Here is a 22,961-nt window from a genome sequence, read left to right on the forward strand (position 1 = left end):
AAAGTTTCATTATTTGGTTGCAGGGTCAGATTCAATTCCAACTTCTGAATGTTCCCTAAGGTGTGTCAGAATTAAAGCACTGAATTCTTGAGCCGCTTAGCCATCTCGTCCACATTTAGGCAATGATAATCAAGAGATCAAAGGCATTAGACCTACAGCAGATAGACTAGTGGGTGAATCAATATAGGAGACGTAACAGAGTTTTGAATGAATATATACATTTATTTATTTTTCTGCCTCCATCATCCCTCTGCATCCCTTTCTTCCACATCACCTCTCTCCCTTTGACTACCCCCCTGTCGTTCCTCTCTTTTCCATTCACTTCCTCTCCAAGTCACCTGAACATCTGTTTGGCCTTGTGATGGGTGCCCAGCTGTCTCACTGTTTCCCCTATGAAGCGGCCAACAATCTGCTCTGTGGTCCATAATACCCTGGAGACTGCAAGAACATATGGAAGAGAGGGAGTAAGAGAGAGGGAGAGACTCCATCGACCAGACGAGTGTCTATTTGCTTTCAGGCGCACAAACAGGTCTGCATTTTACACACCTCAGGTGCCAGCAAGGGAAACCAACTAAGGTCGTCTATTTTACATGAAAAATATCTGAACAAGTGAAGCATCAAGAGCCTCAAACAACTGCTTCATTTCTTGTAACTAATAACCGAACATGGCTGGTTTAACACAGATGCCATCCTTTGGGATTTCTTTTTTTTTTTTCCTGAAGCGAAACAATAAAATCTCTCAATTGCTCTCAATGACATTCACACAATTGAAGCTGATGTTTGTATCATGTATCACCTGCCTAGAATAGCTCATTTCCTCCATGGCATCGCGTCTGACTGCCCTCATGCCATGAAGACAGCGGATCTGGCCCCCACTGTCTCATTGCCTCCAAGTTTCTTCTTGCCAAAAGAGTTCAGGCAGACTTGGGATCAGTTTCCCCGGCAAACGAGCAAACTTCGCCTATCTCATCAACACGCACTCTTTTTTTCTGGAGGGGAAGACGATGATGAGCAGCAAAGATACACGCACCCTGGGGAGCCAATTATCACATTGAGGAGATTTGCTTAGTGTTTCAAGAAGACAATGTTTCGGCATGAAACACACACAGGCAGCCACACGCACACCGACTGACGCACACACACACACACACACACACACACACAAAACACGTGTGCATATACGCATAAACACTCAAAACATGATGCCTCCTCACATTCAGTCACACAAGTGGGTGATTATCTGCACAAGTACAGGGAAGACAGAGAACCCGAGATCGCCGAAATGTAGCACATTTCCCTAACAACCTGCTCGGCCCAGACTGCACGGGCTGTATTTCCACACAGTCCACTGCATATCAATTCATGCATTCATTGTGTGCAAAACTATCAAGTGTGGAATCATTTCTGATACTCATCTGAAGATTTCAACGGAGAAAGAGAACTGTATGGATGGTCAAGAGTTTCATTCGAATAACTTCACTTCAGAGCAAGAAGGCTTTTCCACTCAAGTGTGCATGGAAGGAGCACCTATTTTAGCATGCATACTCTCAGTTACTTCAACTAACACCTCCTTGGGCATTAACCTGGCCCACAAACTGTTAATAAACAATAGTCTCTTCAAGGTCTTTTTCTTTCACCCGGTATTAAAAATTAGCTACACTGAAAGCACAATGCAAAAATGAAGAAAAGGCTAGGGCTTTTCTTCATTAAAATGAAATAAATCAACACGCGCCTATTGCTTTCATGGTTTTGCAGCAGTGTGTACTCTACATTAGCAAGAAGATCTCACATTAGTACTAAAACCTTTTAAAATCTGCATGTAAGTAAAAGTGCAAGAGCGCAACACACAAAGAAAAGCCATTCATTGTCCGGAAAATAACTTTGGTTCCTTAGTAAGACAACCTTTATAGAAAAGGGATCTCTGTAACAGAGTGTGCCAAAGTGGTGGGTTGTTGATCCAGTCAAACGCATTAAAGCAATAAGGTAAAAGCAGTCCAATTTGTTATTTACTTTTGTAAACTGGCTGTGAAGGTCCTCAAAGTTGCTGTTGCTGTTTTGTAACCATTCCTGTGTCTCTTTCTTTTCTCTCTTGTAATTACTGCAGACTTGCTGTCATGGTCATTCTTGGCATTCTTTCAGAGATGGACACTGACAACATACTGTCATTCATTGTTGCTTACAAGGTTGAAACGTTATGCCAGTAAACAGCAGAAATATATAGCATACATGCCTTTTACGGACATGAAGCCCTGGTGAAAAGCCAACTACAGGGAAAATATCATCAAAGGAATCAAATCTACAAACAGATTACTGCACAAGATGTTATTTTGGTGGATCAGAGGGGACTTTCATCTCCATCTTTGAATAATGAAATCTTGCCATTGCCAGTGGGTATTGGAGGGAGGCCATTTAAAATCTAATTGCAACTACATTGATTTGTGAGTGAAGGGGATGGGAGATCGGAAGCCCTCTGAAAGAAATACGGACCAACACTGATTATCTTTGATTATTCTTTGATTTAATACAATAAAATAAAATAAAATGCCTTCATATGAGCCTTAAACTGTATGGCGTTAGTTTTGAAATAAAGGCATTGCACTGATGCATTACTCTCCGGTGTGATTCATTGCATCTGCAGTGTGGCTCCGTTTAGAGACAAACTGTGGATGAGAGACTAGGTCAAAGCCTTGGCCTCTATTTCGCTGAGGTCCCCTGAGGCGTGGGAGTGCAGACAGAAGGTCAGGACACCTGTCTGCAGAACAGAACCATGTCCTGTCCTTCAGGCCCCCCCCACATGACATTACCCAACTAGAGAAAAGAAGAACAAAAAAAAAAAAAAAGAGGAGGTATACGGAATTTCACACAGAGCCAGAAATGATGGAAGGTCACCAGTTTCAATAAACTTGACCAGTGGGAAAAATCTGGATGGAGATTGTCCGTCAGGCCACTGACCCAACTGTATGGAAGAACTTATCCAATGTATTGTGATTTAAAAAAAATTCGGACAAACATTTTACACACATTATTTACAGGCGTGTTTTCCCGCTCTCCTCCCTATCAATCTCTCACACTTTTAAACTTTACTAGGCAACAATGCTATCTATAAAAGAGCAAAGAGCAGAGCAGCTGCCATGGTGCAAGTCTGTTATAACTGGGTAATTGGTTGTATTCAGGCTTCACACCATGCTGTGATAAAACCCTCTGTTTAGAGGCAGCTGGTAGAGGACCTACAGTAAAAGACTGGTACTGTCTGTCCAACTGCACAGGCTGCAGGGAGGCGGCGGTCAAGAGTTTTTTTGTTTTTTCTCCAAGTTGGATGGGGTGAGGTGTGTGTGTGTGCATGTACCTGTGTGTGCATGAAGATAAAAGGTACCACTGCCAGCTACCCACGAGGCATAGAACTGCAGTGGGTAAATGCTCTAAACTCTAACTTCTCAGTGTAAGTATGCACGCACACACACGCACTCAAAGTCATCTGCAAAGACATGTATGAGTCTGAACTTATGCACACACATCCACAAGCACACACGTTTCCTCTCCTTTCTCCTTGGTGTGTGTTGTTTATGTGCTTTTATGTCTTTCCCCTTGTTATCTCTTGGGCTTTCTGCAGTGCTAGCACCCCAGGGGATGGGAAAAGAAGACAAACACGGTTTGATGTGGTCGAATTTTCTGCCATCGGAGAATGAGGAAAAGAAAGAGGAGCCTTAAAAAAATATCCTGAAAGTGAGATGCAAAATGTAATTGCCTCTTCAATCACGTTCAAAAGAACTCTATCATCACAATGCTTTCGCCTGCCGTGCTTCATACATGGGGAATTATTAGGCTTGCTGTCCTTCACACAAGTACAATAAGGGATCATTGGCAGAGGAATCAAATTGTGAGATACTGAGCTGTGTAATCACCGGGATTTATCTCCATTTTACAACCTCTTATCATTTCATAATTCACATTTCCAACTGTTGCCTCACCCCTCTGGGACAGAGTGAGGGACGAGACTGATGATTCAATGCTCTCTCTCTCACTCTCTCGCTCCATCCTCAATCAGGTGCCAGAAGCAAGTTTACAGCAAATGGCTAAAACTATGGATGTCTATGTGTGTGCATGTGTGCTGTTAGACTTTTAATGTATTTCTACGGTATAACCACACAAAACGCATGTTGTGTGTGTGCGTGTGTGTATACGTATCTCTACATTGTCACCAAACGTGGTGGCCATATGCCCCATCGCACATCTGCGACACTGAAAAAAACGCAGAGTATGATTGATGAAGGGCAGTGTGTTGTGAAGAATGGCTATGTAAAGAAAACAGCCAGCCTTGAATGATTTACACTGTCTGTTTCCCTGTTATAATAAGCTGTAGCATTACCACACTATATGGATTCACGCGCCAAAAACCAGGGGTAATAGAAGTGGAAGAAAAACGGAGGAAAAACTGAGACAGATTGGACAGAGCGTACATAGTGAAAAGTGGAAGAACTGTGCAGGCAGCCAGAGCTGTATTATGATATATGTGCTGAAAACACGCTGTAAAATACATACAGTTAGAATCAAGTAACACATTTGTTAATGGTTTTTCACCAAGATTTGCCCTTAGCAAAATTGCTATTTTAAATACCAATATTTTCAAAGTAATTAAACTTTGTATGTATGCAATTATTTTGTACCAGGTATGATCACTGGACGGGAACTTGCATGTGTAAACTTAAAGGAAATTTAAATGAATGTCAAAGGGTGGCAGAAAACTACTAGGCAATAACACAACACAGCCGATTATAGCTTAGAAAGCTATTTCCCAGCCTACACAGTGAGTACAGAGGATTGTATGGATTACTCTATATTGTAGAACATTTTGTCAGAGTCATATTCTTACTTTATGAGCCCACTAGCAAATGCAACAAAGCGAGGCAGAGGCTCAGGCGGCTTCTGCTGCTGCTGCTTGGGCTGCAAAGCAGCACTAGTAGCCAGGATGATAAAGTTTGAGCCGCTGGGCAGCAGCTCCGTTCGCTGGGATTGAGCAGTCAAATACTACAGTGGTTGTATTTGTGCTACAGTTGCCCAACAATGCCAAGAGAAGCTAAGACCTCTCTGCTGCAGTGAGATTTAGTGCTGACAGATTTGTTGGAGTTGGTTGTTGGTGCCAGTTCAGAGGGAGTGCAGGTGACAGGAAACAACCAATGTCAACAGGGAGCACAGAAACATATTGTGCTGGTGTATAGCGCTGCAACTAACAATTATGTCAATCAATTATTCTGCCAATTATTCTCTCAATTTATTGACTAATTGTTTAGTCTGTGAAATGTCATTTCTCAGAGCCCAAGGTGACGCCTTCAAATTGTTTGTTTTGTCTGACCAACAGCCCTACAATAAATCCTACCTTCATCAAGGTTATAAAGTTCAGTTTTTGTTGAAACTGTTTTAAACAGTTACTGTTAAATAATGCGGATTTAAATGAACCTTGCTTGAATATTATTCCTGGGACTCTGACCTAACTTGCACAATGAACTAGCCAACTGAATGGCTTCCACAACAGCTAAATCTTCCCTGTAGAAATTAATGTGTAATGTATGTAATTGGACTCAAAAACACTTGAGATGCAATGACTCCCAAATACGCAACATACGGTGAGATGGCTCAATCAAAAAGTTCTTATCTTTTTTGTCACCCTTCATTGGAGGGGGACATACTTGACATATTTCCATGATGAACAGCTTGATTTGCCATCTGTATCATGTTGCAGAGGCAGGAGTGGGGAGATGTGGAAAGGGAGAGCAGGGGAGAGTGGTGGAAGAGTCACTTTTTGCAGGAGGAAGGAGGACAGACATGGAGAACAGAGAAACACAGATGGAGAGAGAGAGTCTAGTGGCGTAGATGTGCCCCCCCTCGATTCTTACTCACAGGCATGTCAAATCATACTCAGATCAGAAGAACAGGAAGATCGACTCACAGACACCCATTAACGAAGCCGTCATGTATCCTCACTTCAGCTTCATGTAACACTGCAAAGGCGCAAATGTGTGTACACAGAATTGAAAATACCCACACATACACACACTGACTTCAACGGCAGAAGGTGAGCCATAACAACTCTCCCCTCATTACTGCGAAACTCGGAGAGCAAGTCTCACCCTCCCGCCCTCCCCCCCCGTCTCCCCTCTTGCTGCATTACAGACACGCTCCTCTGTTGTAGCGGCAAGCGGACAGAGAGGAAGGGCTTTAAATGATTTTTTTTTTCTCGGTTCTCTGGAGATGTCAGCTCCTATTCTCTTTGGTTGGAAGAGGAAGAGGATGAGGAAGAGGGAAGGGGGTCTGAAGAGGATTTCAGATGCTGGGGGAGAAGGGGTGGGCGTGGGGGGGTTGTTGCAGCTGAGATTCACGCAGCACTCTAGGCTACAAAGAGGACCTGTCTGCTGACTTTAATGCTGCACACTGCCACCAGTAGAATTTTTAGAAAGGGAAGAGAGACGTTGCAGAGAGATGAAAGGAAAGAAGGTACGAGGTAGGAGAGACGCAGAAGGATGCTGGGTAAAATAGGAAGAGACAGACAGACAAAGATGGACAGCAAAGGTGGAGAAAAGTCAGCTCAAGATGGCACAAACACACAAAGATTGCAAATAAACAGTTAGGGCACTTGCACACTAAAGCTCCGGAAAACCTGACTCAATCCTGCTCCTTTCTATGGCGAAAATTAGCATTCTGTCAGCTCTAGTGTTGATGTTCACACTGCTCTCAGCGAAATTAGGACATGACTGTCTCCTTCCCATCATTCATAATGCATGACACACAATGTGTGTGAGGCATATCACTTCAGAGGCAGGCCACACCAAACCCTTCTGAGGATTAGGTGAAGAAGATCTCCTAAAGAATAAGGGATTCCAAGATGGCTCCGAGTGGAAGCATCATTTATAATTGAATCTTCCCCAGAGGATAGTGCAGCCTGTCTGCCTTTGCCAAGGCTTCGCGGAGAGCCCAGAACTCCTCTCTTCCTCACTCTCTCCCAGTCTGTCTCTCTCTCGCTCTTCTCTCTGCAATAACTGAAAGGCCCTCGTACACAAATACAAACACAACAACCTCAGCCACTGATCTTATCCCAAGGCCTTTATGACTCAAACCCCAGTTGGTCACATTTACTCATTCTGAACTTTTTACAAACTTGCCTTTTTCCCAAGGAGTGGGGAGAGTTTAGATTGTACAAACACTGTATTACAAAACTGGTTGTGCATTGTCCTTTACAGCTGGTCATGTCACAAGGAACACCACAGGTTTTACTCATCCAATCATGGGTGGAATTGAAAGTTAACCAAAAGGTAGGATCATAGAGCACAAGAGATCCATTAAAAGTGAAGATACTGCACAAAACACCCAGTGTCTACACATTTTTGGAGGACAAACATTCCATGATGAACTTGTCTTTTATTTGTATTAATAAAGTCAATTTGGGGCTGAGGAGAGATGATGTTAAATTCCTTTTAAAATGGAAAGAGGCTTCCTGGATTTATGATCCCAGAGATTAATGCAGATTTTTAAATTTATTTAATATAAAACCTTTGGCATTTAGCATTTTATTAGCAGTTTTTAAAGGTAGCCTGTGGAGTTTTTGACCTCTGGTAGCGCTAGTGTTTGTTGTTTTGTTTTGTATCGTGCTCACACACATGGACACAGGCAACGTGGTACAAATTCCTGCCACCGGTATTACACTGTTCTGCTAATTGATAGTTGGCAGCGGTAATGTGCAAAGAAACATAGCAATGTGCCACACTTAGACTGAAAGCAAGCAAACATGGATATAAACACTGCACGATTCACGATTCAAAAAATCTGATTCGCAAATGTTTCATGTGAAAGAAAATGCGCTCAACATGTCCTCAAGGATACACACAAAGCATTTGGTGAGTAAAGCAAAATGTAAATATAATTAGATTAAATATATATATATATATGTTAAAAAAGAAAACTCTACATTGCACCTTTAATATTTTAGTAGATCTTAAATATTATACAAATTTTTATGATTGTATTTTCTGACCATGTGTATGTTTATAGTGTTTATGTAACATTTTGTTTGGTACTTTTATTCTGAAATTTCATTGTTTGGGGAACAGTATTCTTTAAAGGCTGACCGTTTGTGTGTTAAGTTCTCATCAGACGATTGAGGATTCAGCCATTTTGTAGTATATACATACATATATATATATATATATATATATATATATATATATACACACACATATATATATATATATATATATATATATATATATATATATATATATATATATATATACACATATATATATATATATATATATATATATATATATATATATATATATATACATATATATATACACACATATATATATATATATATATATATATATATATATATATATATATAGGCTGTTTTTTTTTACCCATTCTATAGATTGATTAAGGCCCTGTGTTGAAACACGCTGGCTGTATAAAGAGCTCTTCCAGTGAGGCAGATAGTGTTGTGAGTTATTTTTCACAAAATGTCAACAAACCACAGCAGCAAATGGATTTTGCTTGTTCGGTTTGTTTGCCTCAGACTAGTTGTGTACAGAATGTAAAGTCAAGATGGATCGATTATGTGTCAAACTGGTTGCCACCTCTGCCACACCAAGCAACCAGCTCTACTATGTGTTTCATGGTAGGTAGCTGTTGTTAATTTCAAGCACTGATTGTGATAAAAGCTACATAATTCTTGGCCTCCCATTAAACTCAGCTGACTTCAACAGAAAGTCTGAAAATGTGAGAGCTGATAAACAAGGCAGCACTTCTGCATATAGTCTTCCCTTAGATACAGTAATTGTAGCTTTAAATGGAAGCTGACAGCTACAAACTAAATGTTGCAAGCTGAAGGACAGAGTGAGCCTTACTTTTCCATGCCAGCTCTGCCAAATCATCCATTCTTCTGACATGCCGGCTGTGTATTTCAATTACAGGTAGACTCTATTTCTAAAACAACTCATATGTCCACCTGCCTTTGAAGAATATGGATTAGGGAGCTGGTTTGCTAAAAGGAATCAGCGTCTTGTATGAAGCAGGGCTAATCGTCCCTTTGATATCGACAACATCAAATAGAAAAGTACTTGAACCTAAAATGCTATACACTGTAATGGCTCTTCCTCGCAGGGGAAAACAAACAACGCAATCAAGCTGACAATACAGATCTCTGTTTTTTAGATCAAAATCAAACTGTCAATAAACATGCCTGATGACCTTTTTTGTTTGCTCGGTGCCTTCCTTTTGTCTGAATTCTATGACTACCCGCTGAAACACAGCTTCATTGTCTTCTCCAAAGCTAGACCAGCTGTGGCTGCGGTTGGCATAGCAACCCCACATCCTTACTACTGATGTCTGTGACAAACCTGATATCGTCTCCAACCCTACCTACATCAAACACCTTTACAGCTCATTGATTAACTCACAAGCAGTTCCTCCCCACTAATGATGAACAGAAATACTTGCATTGCAATGCACCTCCCACGCCTCCTGTACTCTCTCCTTCACACACAAACAGAAAAAAAAAACCCCACACACATACAAAATGCAGGCTGGAGGTGTGAGACAGAAAAAAAAAAAAATCTGATCAAGTTTGTACTTTTCAGAAGTTTACCGCCTCTCTCTGAGCCAAGGACTTCAATTCCACGGTAACATTTAAGGCAGCGCTCACTGTGGCCCTGCTTTTCTCACAAAACAACTGAGGCCTGCCATTAATGGCAACCTTGATGAAGTGATTGGTTTTGACAGGTAGCTCTTATTTCAGTGTTACATACATAGCAACCTATAAGGTACACAGGGTTCACAGTTAAGTGCACCAGTCTGCCTTTCTTTTGAGGAAGCAATCAGTACATGGTAATTGTTATCCATCAAAGTGAATCAGATTCCAGCTCTCTTTGGGGCTTCACCTGTGTGCACCCCTGAGCGCCTCGCTAACTTTGATGGTGCTCTGGTGGGATTATTTCATGCAGCAGGAAGTCTGAGTTTTCATGTAAAGATCTTTGATATGTCGACTTTGAGTGAGACTTAGAGCTGAGGTTGGGTACTGGTAACAATAGGTGAGACTTCAGGTGGCAATCACTGAGAACTTTGTGTTTGTGAACGATGTAGGTTAGGTCGGGTAATATACAGTATAATCACTTGAGCAAACAAACAGCACAGAGAGACTGGTGACAAATTATAGGAAAAAAGAATAAGTGAGTGTAGAAATATAACGAATGCAAATGCATCCATCCAGGGCAAGACGCGTCACTGAATGGTGTGATTAGTATGAAAATGATGTCAGTCGCACTGTTTGGCCGCAGTCACCAGATCTGAACCCAATTCAACAACTATGGGAGATTTTGGACTACGGTGTTCGAAAGAGCTCTCCACACCATCATCCAAGTGCCGAATATCTTTTGGAAAAATTGTGTTCTCCATCCAACAGAGCTTCAGAGACTTGTCAAATCTATGCCGAGGCGCATTAAAGCCTTTCTGGCCATTTGTGATGGAACAACAACGCTGCATGCACAATTTCACACACTATCGCATTAATGGAGGCCGAAAGTCATTAATTTACACCCATTGTAAACAAAATGTTTTGGCTTGATTTAGTCAAAAGTAAACCTTTTTAGTTTAATTATGGTTTATACTTGTGATGTTAATGATGATTATAATGTTTTTTCAAACCAGTCGCTCCAAAATGTATCATTATTGGCAGGCTGTACTGGTCATGATCACATAAACACTAAACATTTGCCATTGTTTGACCATTTTACTAATCACGAGAAGCAAGCTACACAACCCAAGCTTCGTGTTTTGATCACATTAACTGTTTGCTGTCATTAAGGCAAGGGTATCAAGATACAGCCAGGACATTCCTCCATGTTGTTTTGGTGGTTCCATCCACTTCAAATAAAAATTTAAAAAAAAATCTACCAAATCAACAAAATATAGTGGAGTAAGTCACTTTATGTCTGCTTTTCCTTTAATCTGTACATACCTCCTTCTCTTGGTCTAAAACACACACACACACACACACACACACTGCTAGATAGATAGCATACCCTCTGACTGAGACAGTCTTTATCACTGCAACCGGGTTCCGATATTGGAATGGTACTCTGTAGTTGCTGTTTTCCAATTCCCTCCGGCAGGTGGTTTGACTTCAGCCCTCTATTGAATGTGTCAACCTTATAATTAATTCCCTCCCTCTCTTCAATTCACCTCCACTCTCTCCTCTCCATTCTTCTCCTCCCGACTCCTCATCCTCCACCACTGACCAGCTACCTTGACCGAGTCTTGCCAGTAGTACTACTCCCTGCTCCAAGGACATTGAGCCAAATACAAAACAAAGCAGTGACTCGATCCATGGGAGGAAAATTTGGCAGCCACAATCCATCTCCTTTCAGTCATTTGGCCACAAAGCCATGGAGAGGTTGGGCCTGCACCACCTCCTCTGTTATCTGTTTCCAATCCTTTATCAAAAGGGGGAGAATGGGTTTAGGAGTAGGAGGGGAGGGGAGGGAGCAACGGAGATAGACGTTTAAAAGGCCGCTGCCAATGCCGCCTATCTACAAATAAACAAGAGGAGTTGCAATCGATGAGAGGGGGGAGGAAGGGGCAGATGTGGGGTAAAGGGTTCTTCTTGAAAGCTGTAATTAACTGAATACTTAAGCGGGAGTTATGGATTGGCGATAGGCAGGAGGGCATATGCCTGTCTCACTGAGGACAAGACAAAGATACCAAGAGAGAACGTGTTCGAGGAGATTGCGCACATCTGTAAGCGCATGTGAACCTGGGAGTATGAAGTGAGCTTGTGTGAAAGTGCACACGGATGTGTATGCTGATCAGCAGCCAAGGCTTAGCTGGGGTGAGGTTGAGAGTGCCCTGGGGAGTTAGGAGGGCAGCAGGATGGAACATGCTGGCCTCTCACAGTGTCTTAGTGTCGGCCTAATTAAAGGCTAAGCCAAAAAGCTCTCCATGTTGGTGTTGCTGCTGTTCTGTGTGTATGAGCATGTGGATGTGCTCACAATTGAAAGTGTGTCTGTGGATGTTCAAGTGCTTGAAAACCTGTGCTTACATTTTTGTGTGTTTCTAAATACTTGGGAAATAGTTTTCCCAACCTTGTATGGCCTGTGACCCCAATTTTACGTCTCAAAACTCTCATAATGCCAGATAAAAGAGTTGTTAAGTTGTCATGTGAATTTGGGTAGAGCCTACTTTGTTTTCAAGAACAGCTGCAAATTGATTAAATAGATACCAGGGTGGGGACAGTTTCCTGGGACAAAATGAATTGAGGGAATTAAGTTGTCTTCCTGAACTTTCTGTATTTTCAGTGAAATGTCACATTTCCAAGGACAGGGCACTCCTTCAGCGATCTGAAAAAGTCAGCCATGTAAAACTGAAGCTCCGGCTCCGTATTTTCTTTTAATTAACATATAAAACACCTTGTCTAGAAATGACTTGTGATCATGTACATAAACCATTCGCGGGTCGGCATGGCTCATAAGGTAAAATAGTTGTCTAGTAATCGGAAAGTTCCTGGTTCAATCCTGGGCTCCTCCAGAGAGTGTTAAAGTTTCCTTGAGCAAGACAATGATCCCCTAAACACTCCTGATGAGCATGGCATGACTGTGTGTGAATGTGTGAATGTTGGCATGTGTTGTAAAAGCACTTTGAGTGGCCAGTGCAGTTGATTTACCATTTAGACATATCAAGTTGAGAAGTGTTTGCCTACCTTTTTCTGGTGTGCAGATTTCAATGTAAGTGAGAAGGTGTGCAGTATACCTAGAAGCTAAGCTACCGAGTGTTTGATAAAAACACTCCCCTGTTTCTCTTTTCTTCTACCCTTACTCTCTTTCTTCTTTTCTCATTCATACACCTAAACCCCACCCATACCAGGCGGCCCAGTTGCTGCCTTTGAAGATGTATTTAACCGAACTGACGAGAAATTTCAGCTCATGAAAGGCAAACTAAATCTGCCACTCTGTGTGAGTCAAGTGGATGTGGGAATTGTTGCAGTGGAATGAGTAGCAGGGACTGGGACTATAGGCAAAACCTCTGTACAAAGCTTACTTCAGTCCCTCAGCCCAGGCTTGCACACATCTTGGCTCATATGGCATGCATGAAAATGAGCAAATGCACAGGAAAGACAAAGAAAGCCTCAGCCAGCAGAACTCCTGAGCTACCTTTGACAAAACAGGAACCAAAAATGTATCATTCAAATACATTTTGGCATGTCTTCATTCAACAGGTTTTTTTTCTCTCCTTGCCCTGGGACAATAAACTGGCACAAAGCATGGTCTCTAAAAAATTATTTTATCAGTCCGACGCCAAATTGAGAAATGTACTCCACTGCCCTGGGGAGTAAAGCTCATTAAAACATTTTACTACTCCTGTCATATGGAGACCTACCTATAAGCACACAATCTACTTCTGTTACAAAGAAAAAAAAAACTGTAGATGCTCAGTGACCTACACACTTTAAATATGTTGCCATAGAAAGGCAAGGTGACAGGGCCCATTGTATAGTCTAGACATGAGCTCTTGTTTCATCAAAGGGAAGACATCAATCCGCAGGCTGAGCCAATAGGGCAACAGGTGCCACAGTCACACAGAGCCTATCAGGATCTGACTTCATTTTACTGCAGCGTTGGATATGAATACTGATACGGATGTGTTTGACTGTGCCAAGGGAGGCATAAATAGCAGCACAGACTATGCAAGACGAGCAATAAATATCTTTGAACTTTTATGCTGTAGTTTTATGCATGTATACACACATTCAACATTACTTGTATTGCTTTGTATGTAGGTGACCAAGGCCTCTTAACAGGAGGTTCAATAGTACAGTAATGTCTTCTGTCCTGTGTTATGGACAAAAGGCATATGTTCTGTATTACATACAGTGGTAAGGCTGTTCACCTTGAGGTAACACAGCAGGCTGCAGGAGAAGAATAATAATACACTGAATGTGATCTGAAACCAAACCAACTACACTGCATCTCTTTCAAGTCCATCATTTGTCCTCACCGGAACGCAGAGCACAATATGAAACACGAATTCCCTCTTCTTCAAAATCTCACTCTACAGCTATACTGCATGGCAGTTCTTGTTCGCATTTCAAAATCACCTCTTATCAAAGCATTTCTTATCTTGTGCACAACCTGGCAACCCCCACTTCCAATGCCGCACTTGACCCGGAGCTCCATCAAGGAGGTTGCAGATCCTCCGTGAGAGGTCTGAGGCTGATTCTAGGTATGATGAACTGAATGGCAGAGAGGCAGCCTGAGGTGATCGCCAGATTGTGATAGGTAGTTTAGCTAAGGCACTGTGTTCAGGTCAGCAATGCAAAGGGCAAACAAAGAGGTCACCAGTGCAGCTATGACAGGACTACCCGCCTTGGATAGTGGCTGGTTTGTAATGCTTTAGTTCAACTTTTATTTGATTTGTATCTTTTTACTAATAATAGAGGTAGTAGTAAGAAGATGATGGGATAGAAGTAGGCCACATAAGTACTGAGCAGATTTTGGAATAGACTAGTTGCAGCACTGACCGTGACTGTACAACTGTAGCAATGCAAAACACTCAAATTCTACCCATTATTTCAAAACATGGGATTACATATTCTGTTCGAAAAACCAGGGTATGACAATAATGGAATTTTAAATGAAAGAGGTGTCAAGAAAGTGAGCTGGGATGAAAGATACTGTAGGACTGGAAGGCATCTTTATGCCATAACAGAGCATGTATACATCTTCTCAACGAGCAACCCTGACATCAAACATTGAAACAAACTGAAAACATCAAAGCTGTCTCGGGGAGAACGTTTTGCTTTGTCAAATTTCACATTACCTTGATCAATTTAAACTTTTATTTTGTTCCATCAAGTGCACCACAAGCACCCTGCCAGCAAGTACAATAGAAGTTCTTCATGATGGCAATTCTATCCAGGCAGAGAGGTATTCACTGTTGTGAAAAAGGGAACTGTTGTTGAGATAGAGAAAGGAAAGGCTTGAGTGGGTGAGTGCCAGTGACTTAGCACTATGTGTATATGGCTGTGCATGGATATACAGGTGCATTTGTGTGCATGTGTGCAGGTGCATGTTTGCATATTCAGGCTGCAAGTATAAATTTCAGCCAGAGACTCTCATACTTATTCAGTTGGCTGTGGGTCCGTATAAAATAGCCCTCGGCAAATATTTACATTACAGTATGCTGATTGCTTCACTAATGGCTGGTGTGGAGTGCTCTATTATGGCGAGATGAAGAGGCCGGTGAGGCGAGATACGTGGTTCCAGCATAGTAAGTAAGGGTGGCAGGAGTGAGAGGGGTAGTGTTGGGAAATAAACTGTTAATGTGTCTGGCTGACAGAAGGAAAAAAACACAGAGAAATGGGAATATATGAAGCCTCACATCCCATTACCCATCGCAATATTCTCACAAACAAATGTTCACACAGGCCTCCTATGACTAACTGTCCTGCTCATTCTGGCCAGCTGCGTTTGTATGTAAAAATGGGCAAAAAAGCACTATTACTCATGGGGAGTAATTTGCACCAGCATTATTGGTACAAAAAACATTAGTTGAATGCTAAATATTCCCATTTTATCCCATCACGATAGCGGTCGTTCTAGCCTCCTCAGAATCTAATAAAAGATTTAGACAGTTATCTGAGCTTGCAAAACCAAGCGGGAGAGATTAGACTAACAAACAAACTCCAAAGAAAACCCTTCTCTCCCTTTATGTCAGTTTGTTTTTCAGCATCTTTGCACAGAACGTGATGGTAATCAGGCTTCAATGAAAATGAGGGACGCCACAGTGCTTCTAAATATTTCTCTTTCTCTCTCAGACATGCTGATTTTGCTATCAGATGGCATTAAAGTATGTGTGTCTGGTTTTTGAGGGTGGAATGAGGGTGGGAGAGTCAGGGGACTTCAGCAGCAGGAGCCATAGTTAGTGGCTGGCTGTTGCCCTGTGTAGCACTAAGGGTCCTTTCTCATTATATGCTATCAGCGCTATCAGGTTTGGCTGCAAGGTATTTCACTTATCAGAGAGGAAGCCCAACAGGCTCCAGAGCTCCTCTCTCACCAAACACTTTAATTGGATTTTTTAGCACTAATCTGTTGCCCCCAAAACACTGCCTGGGTTTTAATTAAACAAACGCCATATTAGATTTCACTTAGGGCTCCTTGAAATGCCACATTGAACTCATCTCCAACCATGGTGCCACAGGGAGGTGACCCCTACCCCAAAAAATCATTTTATATTGCTCAATGTTTACAAATGTCATAAACAACTCTTTTACAGCACTGTAATCCATTTAATGCTTGTGTTTAGAGGTTACAAACTGATGTTTTTACTTTGCTGGGGATGTCCCAATGTGATAAATTGTTGCTTCTGTGCTAAGCCCATGTTGCCATCCTTACGCCGTGTCGCCTCATTCAGACAGCACTTCTACTACAGACCTCAAACAGCCCAATCGCCTCATCTTGACACCCCTTGGCTTCGATTAATACCAGGATTATTCAGCCAGAATGCGTCAACAACACTCATATTTCTCTCTGAGACGGGGATAAATGGATCATTCTCACGCTGCTAATAAATCAATAAAACATTACGCTGATGCAAAAAGAGTTCCCACGAGAAAGGTGGCTTACCAATGCCGCTGTCTTGTTTTGCCTATTTGTCTTTTTCATCTTTCTCGCTTTCATCAGGAGAAGAAGCATCTGACAGAGGATGGGACATAATAAAGACATGAAAGGAGGAGAGACATTTGCTTTGTTCCGTCTATATGATGGAAGATTTCATCTCAACTAAAACATGAAATAATTTGTAACACTCAGATGAGTTGAGCATCGTAAGGACCAATTAAAACTCTTGAGTGGTTGGTCAAATACTGCACAGTGAATGAAGACTTGTCAGACCTGGAGGAAAAAGCTCACTACACTGCGCTGTTGCCATTACTCAGGCTTCATCAGAATAGGAAGAAGGAAGGACCCACTAATGCACCCTTGGGTGCAGAAATGAACCTGTGCTGAGCCCTAGCGCTGACAGTGTATCAACTTGTTCAAGCCTAAGAGAGCTATCTCCAAGTCCTGGCCAATGAGAGCTTGACTATTTTCTCACTTACAACCACTTAAAGCAGTCACATTGAATCAATGCCTGTGGGTAGTTTGATTGGGCCAACCCCCCCTCCCTCCCCAAAGCAAAGCCTGTCTCCTAGTATATATCCCAAGCACACTTTTTCCTTTGCGTTGCCTTCTACCCAACCTCTTCTACTCTTTACTGCCCAAGGGTGCTTTTTACTTCTATTACAAGATTTTAATTCTCTTTGATGATAGGCATCTAACACAGTGCCCTTAACCCTAATCTCTCTCTCTGCCTCCTCCTTTTCTCTTTGCTGTGGCATTGAGGCAATCATAATTATGCAAGACATGATCGTGAATTTGGGGGGGAGGTGCCGTAGTCAAGTAAGTGTCTTCCTCTGTGAGCATTTCTATGTATGTGTGTGTGAATGCATGAAAGATGTAAAGATATGCGTATGTCCCTGAAGCTACGAAAGCCATTATTTGGCAACACACCTGAGACAGGAGTGCGCTGGGGGTGGTGGTAGTCATGGCTTCAGTTGCATAACTCCCTCCAGCTTTTATTACCGCTCATTGTCAATGCAAATGAGCACAGCTAAAGCTATCACTGCCACCTGAGCAGCACCAGAAGGGACAGCAGGCGCCAACACATTCCTTGATAAAACAATTGTGTAATGTAAAAGAATAACTCCATAAATGATGAATTATCCCCCCACCCCTTTTTGGAGAACGTTTTGATTCTATCTAAAAGTGCACACAGGGTTTTGCTGGGTGGTTATTGCACCATTCGAGAGAATTGGTATTCTGTTTGAACTGGCTTTCTGGATGTCTGTGGCCACTCCAGGGAAGAGGAGGCGTGAGAGAGAAAGAGAAAGGGAGAAGAGAGTCAACTGCATTAAAGTTTCGATGACGACGGTGAAATATTGCTGAGAGAAGAACCTCAAAAACTGATTTGGATATGAAAAGCAATGGAGAGTAGTGCAGGTAGGGAGAGAGGGAGAGACTGTGACAAGAGACAAAAAAAATAGAGAAAGAGAGATACCAAAAGGTTTGCAGTAGAGATCTCCAGGAGTTGCAGAGGAGTAAAAAACAGAAGAAAACAAGGGTGACGGATAAAGAACCAAACAATCTTTGTCAAGACTTTTACACATTTCTCTCGAGTGGCTCCAATTCCCTCAGTAGGCTCCGATTCCCTATCTAGCTACAACAGGCCACTATCTCCTACCTTGGTGTGTGTGTGTGAGCATGTGTGTGTGTTGGACTGGCTCTCTGCCTAGCTAATTATGTCCTTGTGCTAGAGCCATCTCCCCGTCCCTGACCTTTACCGCCCAGCTCCCAACAGACCGCCCTGCACTCCACCACTTTGTCTGATTGTCTGTCCCACTATCGCTCTTCACTGGCCCACAAAAAAGAAGAGAGGAGAAATGTGCTTTCATTTTCTTAATTTCATAGGAAAGTGTACAAGCTATCCCCCTAAAATTCCTCCTATCCTCAGTCTTTCTGTGCTTGCAAAGGTTTAGGATTATTTGTTTTATCTACACGCACTTGTTCATACATGCTTTGTCTGCTCTACAGTCTACCATTTTGTCGTTGTGATCAAAGCTATTAATTGCTGTGAATATATTCTGGTTTTGTCTGTGAATTTCAGCCTAGGGTGAAGACCAAACCAAAATAAAATAATAATACAACTAGATCTGCCCATTACTTCCTGATGGCATTCCTCAGCAGGGCTCCACAATCCAATCAAACTGCAGATAATGAAAGCAAGGAAGCAATTTAAAACCTTGAGGGTCCTTCAAAAGCAAAAAGGCAGTGAATCAAGCAGATCAGCCAATATTATGGCAGATAATCCATACACCTCGCACTTCTTTTTTTCCTCTTTTCTTGTCTTTCTTTCTCTGTCTCTCTTGCTATATATCTTTTTTATTCTTGTCTCAGTTCCATCACTCTGTCTCTCTCACTCCAGGGCAGGATAATTAAAGTTCTTTGATGCTCTACCTCCCCAACTACTTCACAGGTATAGAGTTAATGGAAGTCACTGGCTTCTACCAGACCTTAGACTTAAAATTGAATGTCTCCACTCCATTTGAGAGCTGTAGGAAGATAAAAGGGCAAAGTGATAGGTTCTTTGCTTCCTGTTCATAGAGCTCTAACTAGACAACTGGAGACACTTTAATGGTCACTGCTCTGCATCATATTCATGACAAATGAATATCAGCTGAACACGAGTGCCAATAAAATGGGTGATTGTCTGGTGCATGGCTACACATGGCACTAGTACACGGAAGAGAGAGTGACATGGCTCCTTTGAGATTTGAGTCTGATGGTTTTGGCAGGAAAATTGTCTGCCTGTTCTCCTTGTTTCTCCTTTCTTTGGCTCATATCTCATCCACACATTTTTTTTGAAGATGCAAGGCTGCCAACAGGAAAACCAAAAGAATGGGGATGTCCTGGTGGCTCAAAGAGTGGTGCATTTTGTGAGTCTTACACTGTGCCAAAAATGTTTTTGTGTTTTGCTACTTCTCATTGAACTGTCTCCCTTCACTATGTGCTGTTATCAAAAGCAGAGGAGGGTTACAGCAACAAACTGTTGGATGCATTGTTGCTGTCTACTACAGTATATAGTCACTTCTCATTAAGAACTGGGCATGGCTCCTGGGCACAAATCAGAATCAGAATCAGAAATACTTTATTGATCCCAGAGGGGAAACCCGTTCGTTACAGCTGCTCACTATCATGTCAGTGCACACAGGAATAGAAGGAATAGAAGTTCTAAGCAAATCAAAACATAATACACTACAATACGTAGTGTATTATATTTTGATATTATTATAGGTAAGATAAATTAAGTACAAAGTGGATATAAGTATAAAAGCTAAAATAAGTATAAGTACCAAGTGGATTTAGAGGTTGATAAGTATGTACAGTATAATACAATGTAATAATATAAGTAATAAGTAATAGTGCAATAATGAGTACTGTCAAGTTAAGTTAAGTGTAGCTTATTAAGATGATTATGAGATGGTGGATATTGCACAGCAGTAATAGAATGAATAAATGAATAAATATCAATAAATGAAACTGAAAACAGAGTATATTGCACAGGAGTATTACACAGAGAATATTGCAAAATTATTTCAAGTATTGCAGTGATGTTAATGATCCAAATGATGTGGAAATATCTTTACCGTGCATACTGTACATAAACTAACCCTCTATTTGCACACCTCTGAAAGGTTTTTTGTGCCACAATTGGAAACCACAGGGGCTTGGATGTGGTGAAGCATGTGGATTTGATGTATCCTTCAGCTTGAGGTGGAAACACAGACACATACAGTACCTCCCCACACAAACACACACATATATACTTGTCAATTTATTCCCCCACGCACTTCATTTGTGTGTAGCATCAAAGCGGCAGGCTGCTCGGTACCGACACCTCGTAGCTGTTTAGTAAAGTGTGCTGCTATTAGTGTGGGAAGTTTCCAGTGTATAAAATGTACATATACAGTTGAAACCAGATATTTCCATACACTTCAGAACAAAACACAAAAACTTTTTTTTCTTTACTGTCATACATTAAATCAGAGTAAACCTTTTCTGTTTTAGATCAATAAATATGAGCATATTTTTTGGATTGGTTAAATGTCAGAATCGAGCGTGGGAGAATTTTTATGTATTTTATCACTTTCATCAAAGTCAGAAGTATACATACACTAAGTTTATTGTGTCTTTAAACAAAAAGAAAACTCCAGATGATTCCATTCTGAGCTTAAGAAGCTTCTGATAGGTTAAATAGGTTAAACAATAAACTTAGTGTACATATACTTCTGACTTTGATGAAAGTGATAAGAAAAATACATAAAAATTCTCCCACGCTCGATTCTAACATTTAACAAATGCAAAAAATATGTTAATATTTATTGATCTAAAACAGAAAAAGTTTACTCTGATTTAATGTATGACAGTAAAGAAAAAAAAGTTATGGAAATATCTGGTTTCAACTGTATATATATTTGCTGTTTTCTTAAGAGAGCTGAATGACAGTTCTAATCAGTCGCCTCTTATCTCTTGTTCGATTCTATTTTTATTTGCCTGTGATGTTATGGTTTCTGATGAATCCACTGCAGGATCAGAATAAATACGTGCCCTCATGCCCTCGCTGTCAGTGTACACAGGCTTGTTCTGCTGAAAATACTCACTCCACAATAGACCTCATGACTTGTTTACACTCATTTCTCAAATCAATGTCACTACAGAGATGTGGGTTAAGACCTCTACTTTGCTTTGGCACTGAGGTTTATGTGACTTGAGAGTATTGTCTAAATATTACTGAATACACGAGGGCCCTTCTTTCTCCTGATGCATGTGCATGTATTGAACAAGTTCTTAAGTGTAGGGGAGGGGTCCATATGGATATGTCTGTATGTGTAAAGATTTTTTTTTTTTATTGGGTGCATCCATACTAGCCGAGTCAGTGTGCGTCTGGGGGGGATGTGTATGTGGAGAGGCTTTGATGTGGATCCATGCTGGGGTGCATTCCGCATGGCAGGAGAATTGCTCCTGGCGATACCATGGCTACGCAACACAGTGAAAACACACACACACACACACGCAGGAAACACACACATACAGTACACTCGTGGACACACACAGTTGGAGGCAGTCTGAGACAGAGGAGCGACAGTATTCCATGAGACAGGAGAGTGGGCTGCAAAGCACCATACCTGCCAGCTCCTATCTAGTCGGCAGCATCCTGGAAACCAGACCTAACCAGACTCGCCAAGTTTGGTCTGTTAAAAAGCATGGGACTTTTGATTCGACAAACGTACGCTCATCTCTCTGGTTTGCCTTTCTTTTACATTTTGAAATATTATAGCCATCAGCACTGACATTATGGGCTTGTTTCATCATCTGCAGAAAAAGTGCGACTGCAAATCAAGTGTTTCCAATTTGTAAGAAGCTACTGCAATAGCTACATGCAAAAACTGACTGTGCTTGTATCATAAGATTTAGACAAACAAGGGTTATACCACAAAAAGTCATAACAAATTAGACATAGAGTACATACATACACGCTCACACAAAGGTCAATACCATAAAACCAGGCAGGGATCTTGGCCATAATGCTGAGCCAAATCAACACCAAAGGTCTGAACTTTAACAAAGCCCGCTGGACAACAGTCTTAACCCCTCAATAATAACCCATCTGCACACTGAATCATCATCCAGCGCTCATCTTCGGATTGGCACAATGAGCCTCTTCATTTCATCAACAACCGCCATAAGGATCAATACAGCACCTAAGAATTTATTCTGCATTCTGTGGTCAATGCCAACTCCAATAATCACCTCTGTTTGCTCATCAATTATGCCTGTTCCACTGCTAAAGGTTTGATAAGATGGTGTTTTTTTCACTAAGGATCACTGCTCAGGACCAGTAACAATAACTAAATGGATCCTAAAGAGAAAGATTATGGAGTTAGAGCAAGCAGTGTTTAACAATGTCTGCATCCTTGTAAGTGCAGTTTTAGAACAAATCCTCATTGGTGATGATGAATGGCTACAATTGATGGATGGTATGTTAAATTGGAAAAAGGTGAAAATGTTCCGTCAAAGAGAAATACTGTTTCAAGGCAGTGTCATACGGGACCATATATCACAATCGGTAATTGTGTTGGAGGCAAGAAAGTTTCCATAGTTTGTCCTAGCATTAAAGAAGACATATTTTGCTTTCTGTAAGGTCTGTAAGTTAGTGAAGCAGAGCAGCCTTCTACACTGAGAACATTAAGGTCAGCTGAAACATTAATTCACTCTACAGTATAAGTTATTCGAGCTTTAAAGTCATACACACAAACACGCACACAC

The 22,961-nt window shown here is 41.4% G+C and overlaps 1 protein-coding gene across 13 annotated transcripts in view; it reads right to left on the reverse strand.

Moving 5' to 3' along the window:
• Positions 1-22,961, reverse strand: part of nrxn3b (neurexin 3b) — a 280,052-nt gene that overhangs the window by 71,186 nt on the left and 185,905 nt on the right. The gene's annotated exons all lie outside the window — the stretch shown is intronic.

This window comes from Siniperca chuatsi, linkage group LG16 (assembly GCF_020085105.1).
Source record: "Siniperca chuatsi isolate FFG_IHB_CAS linkage group LG16, ASM2008510v1, whole genome shotgun sequence".
Taxonomy (NCBI): Eukaryota; Metazoa; Chordata; class Actinopteri; order Centrarchiformes; family Sinipercidae; genus Siniperca; species Siniperca chuatsi.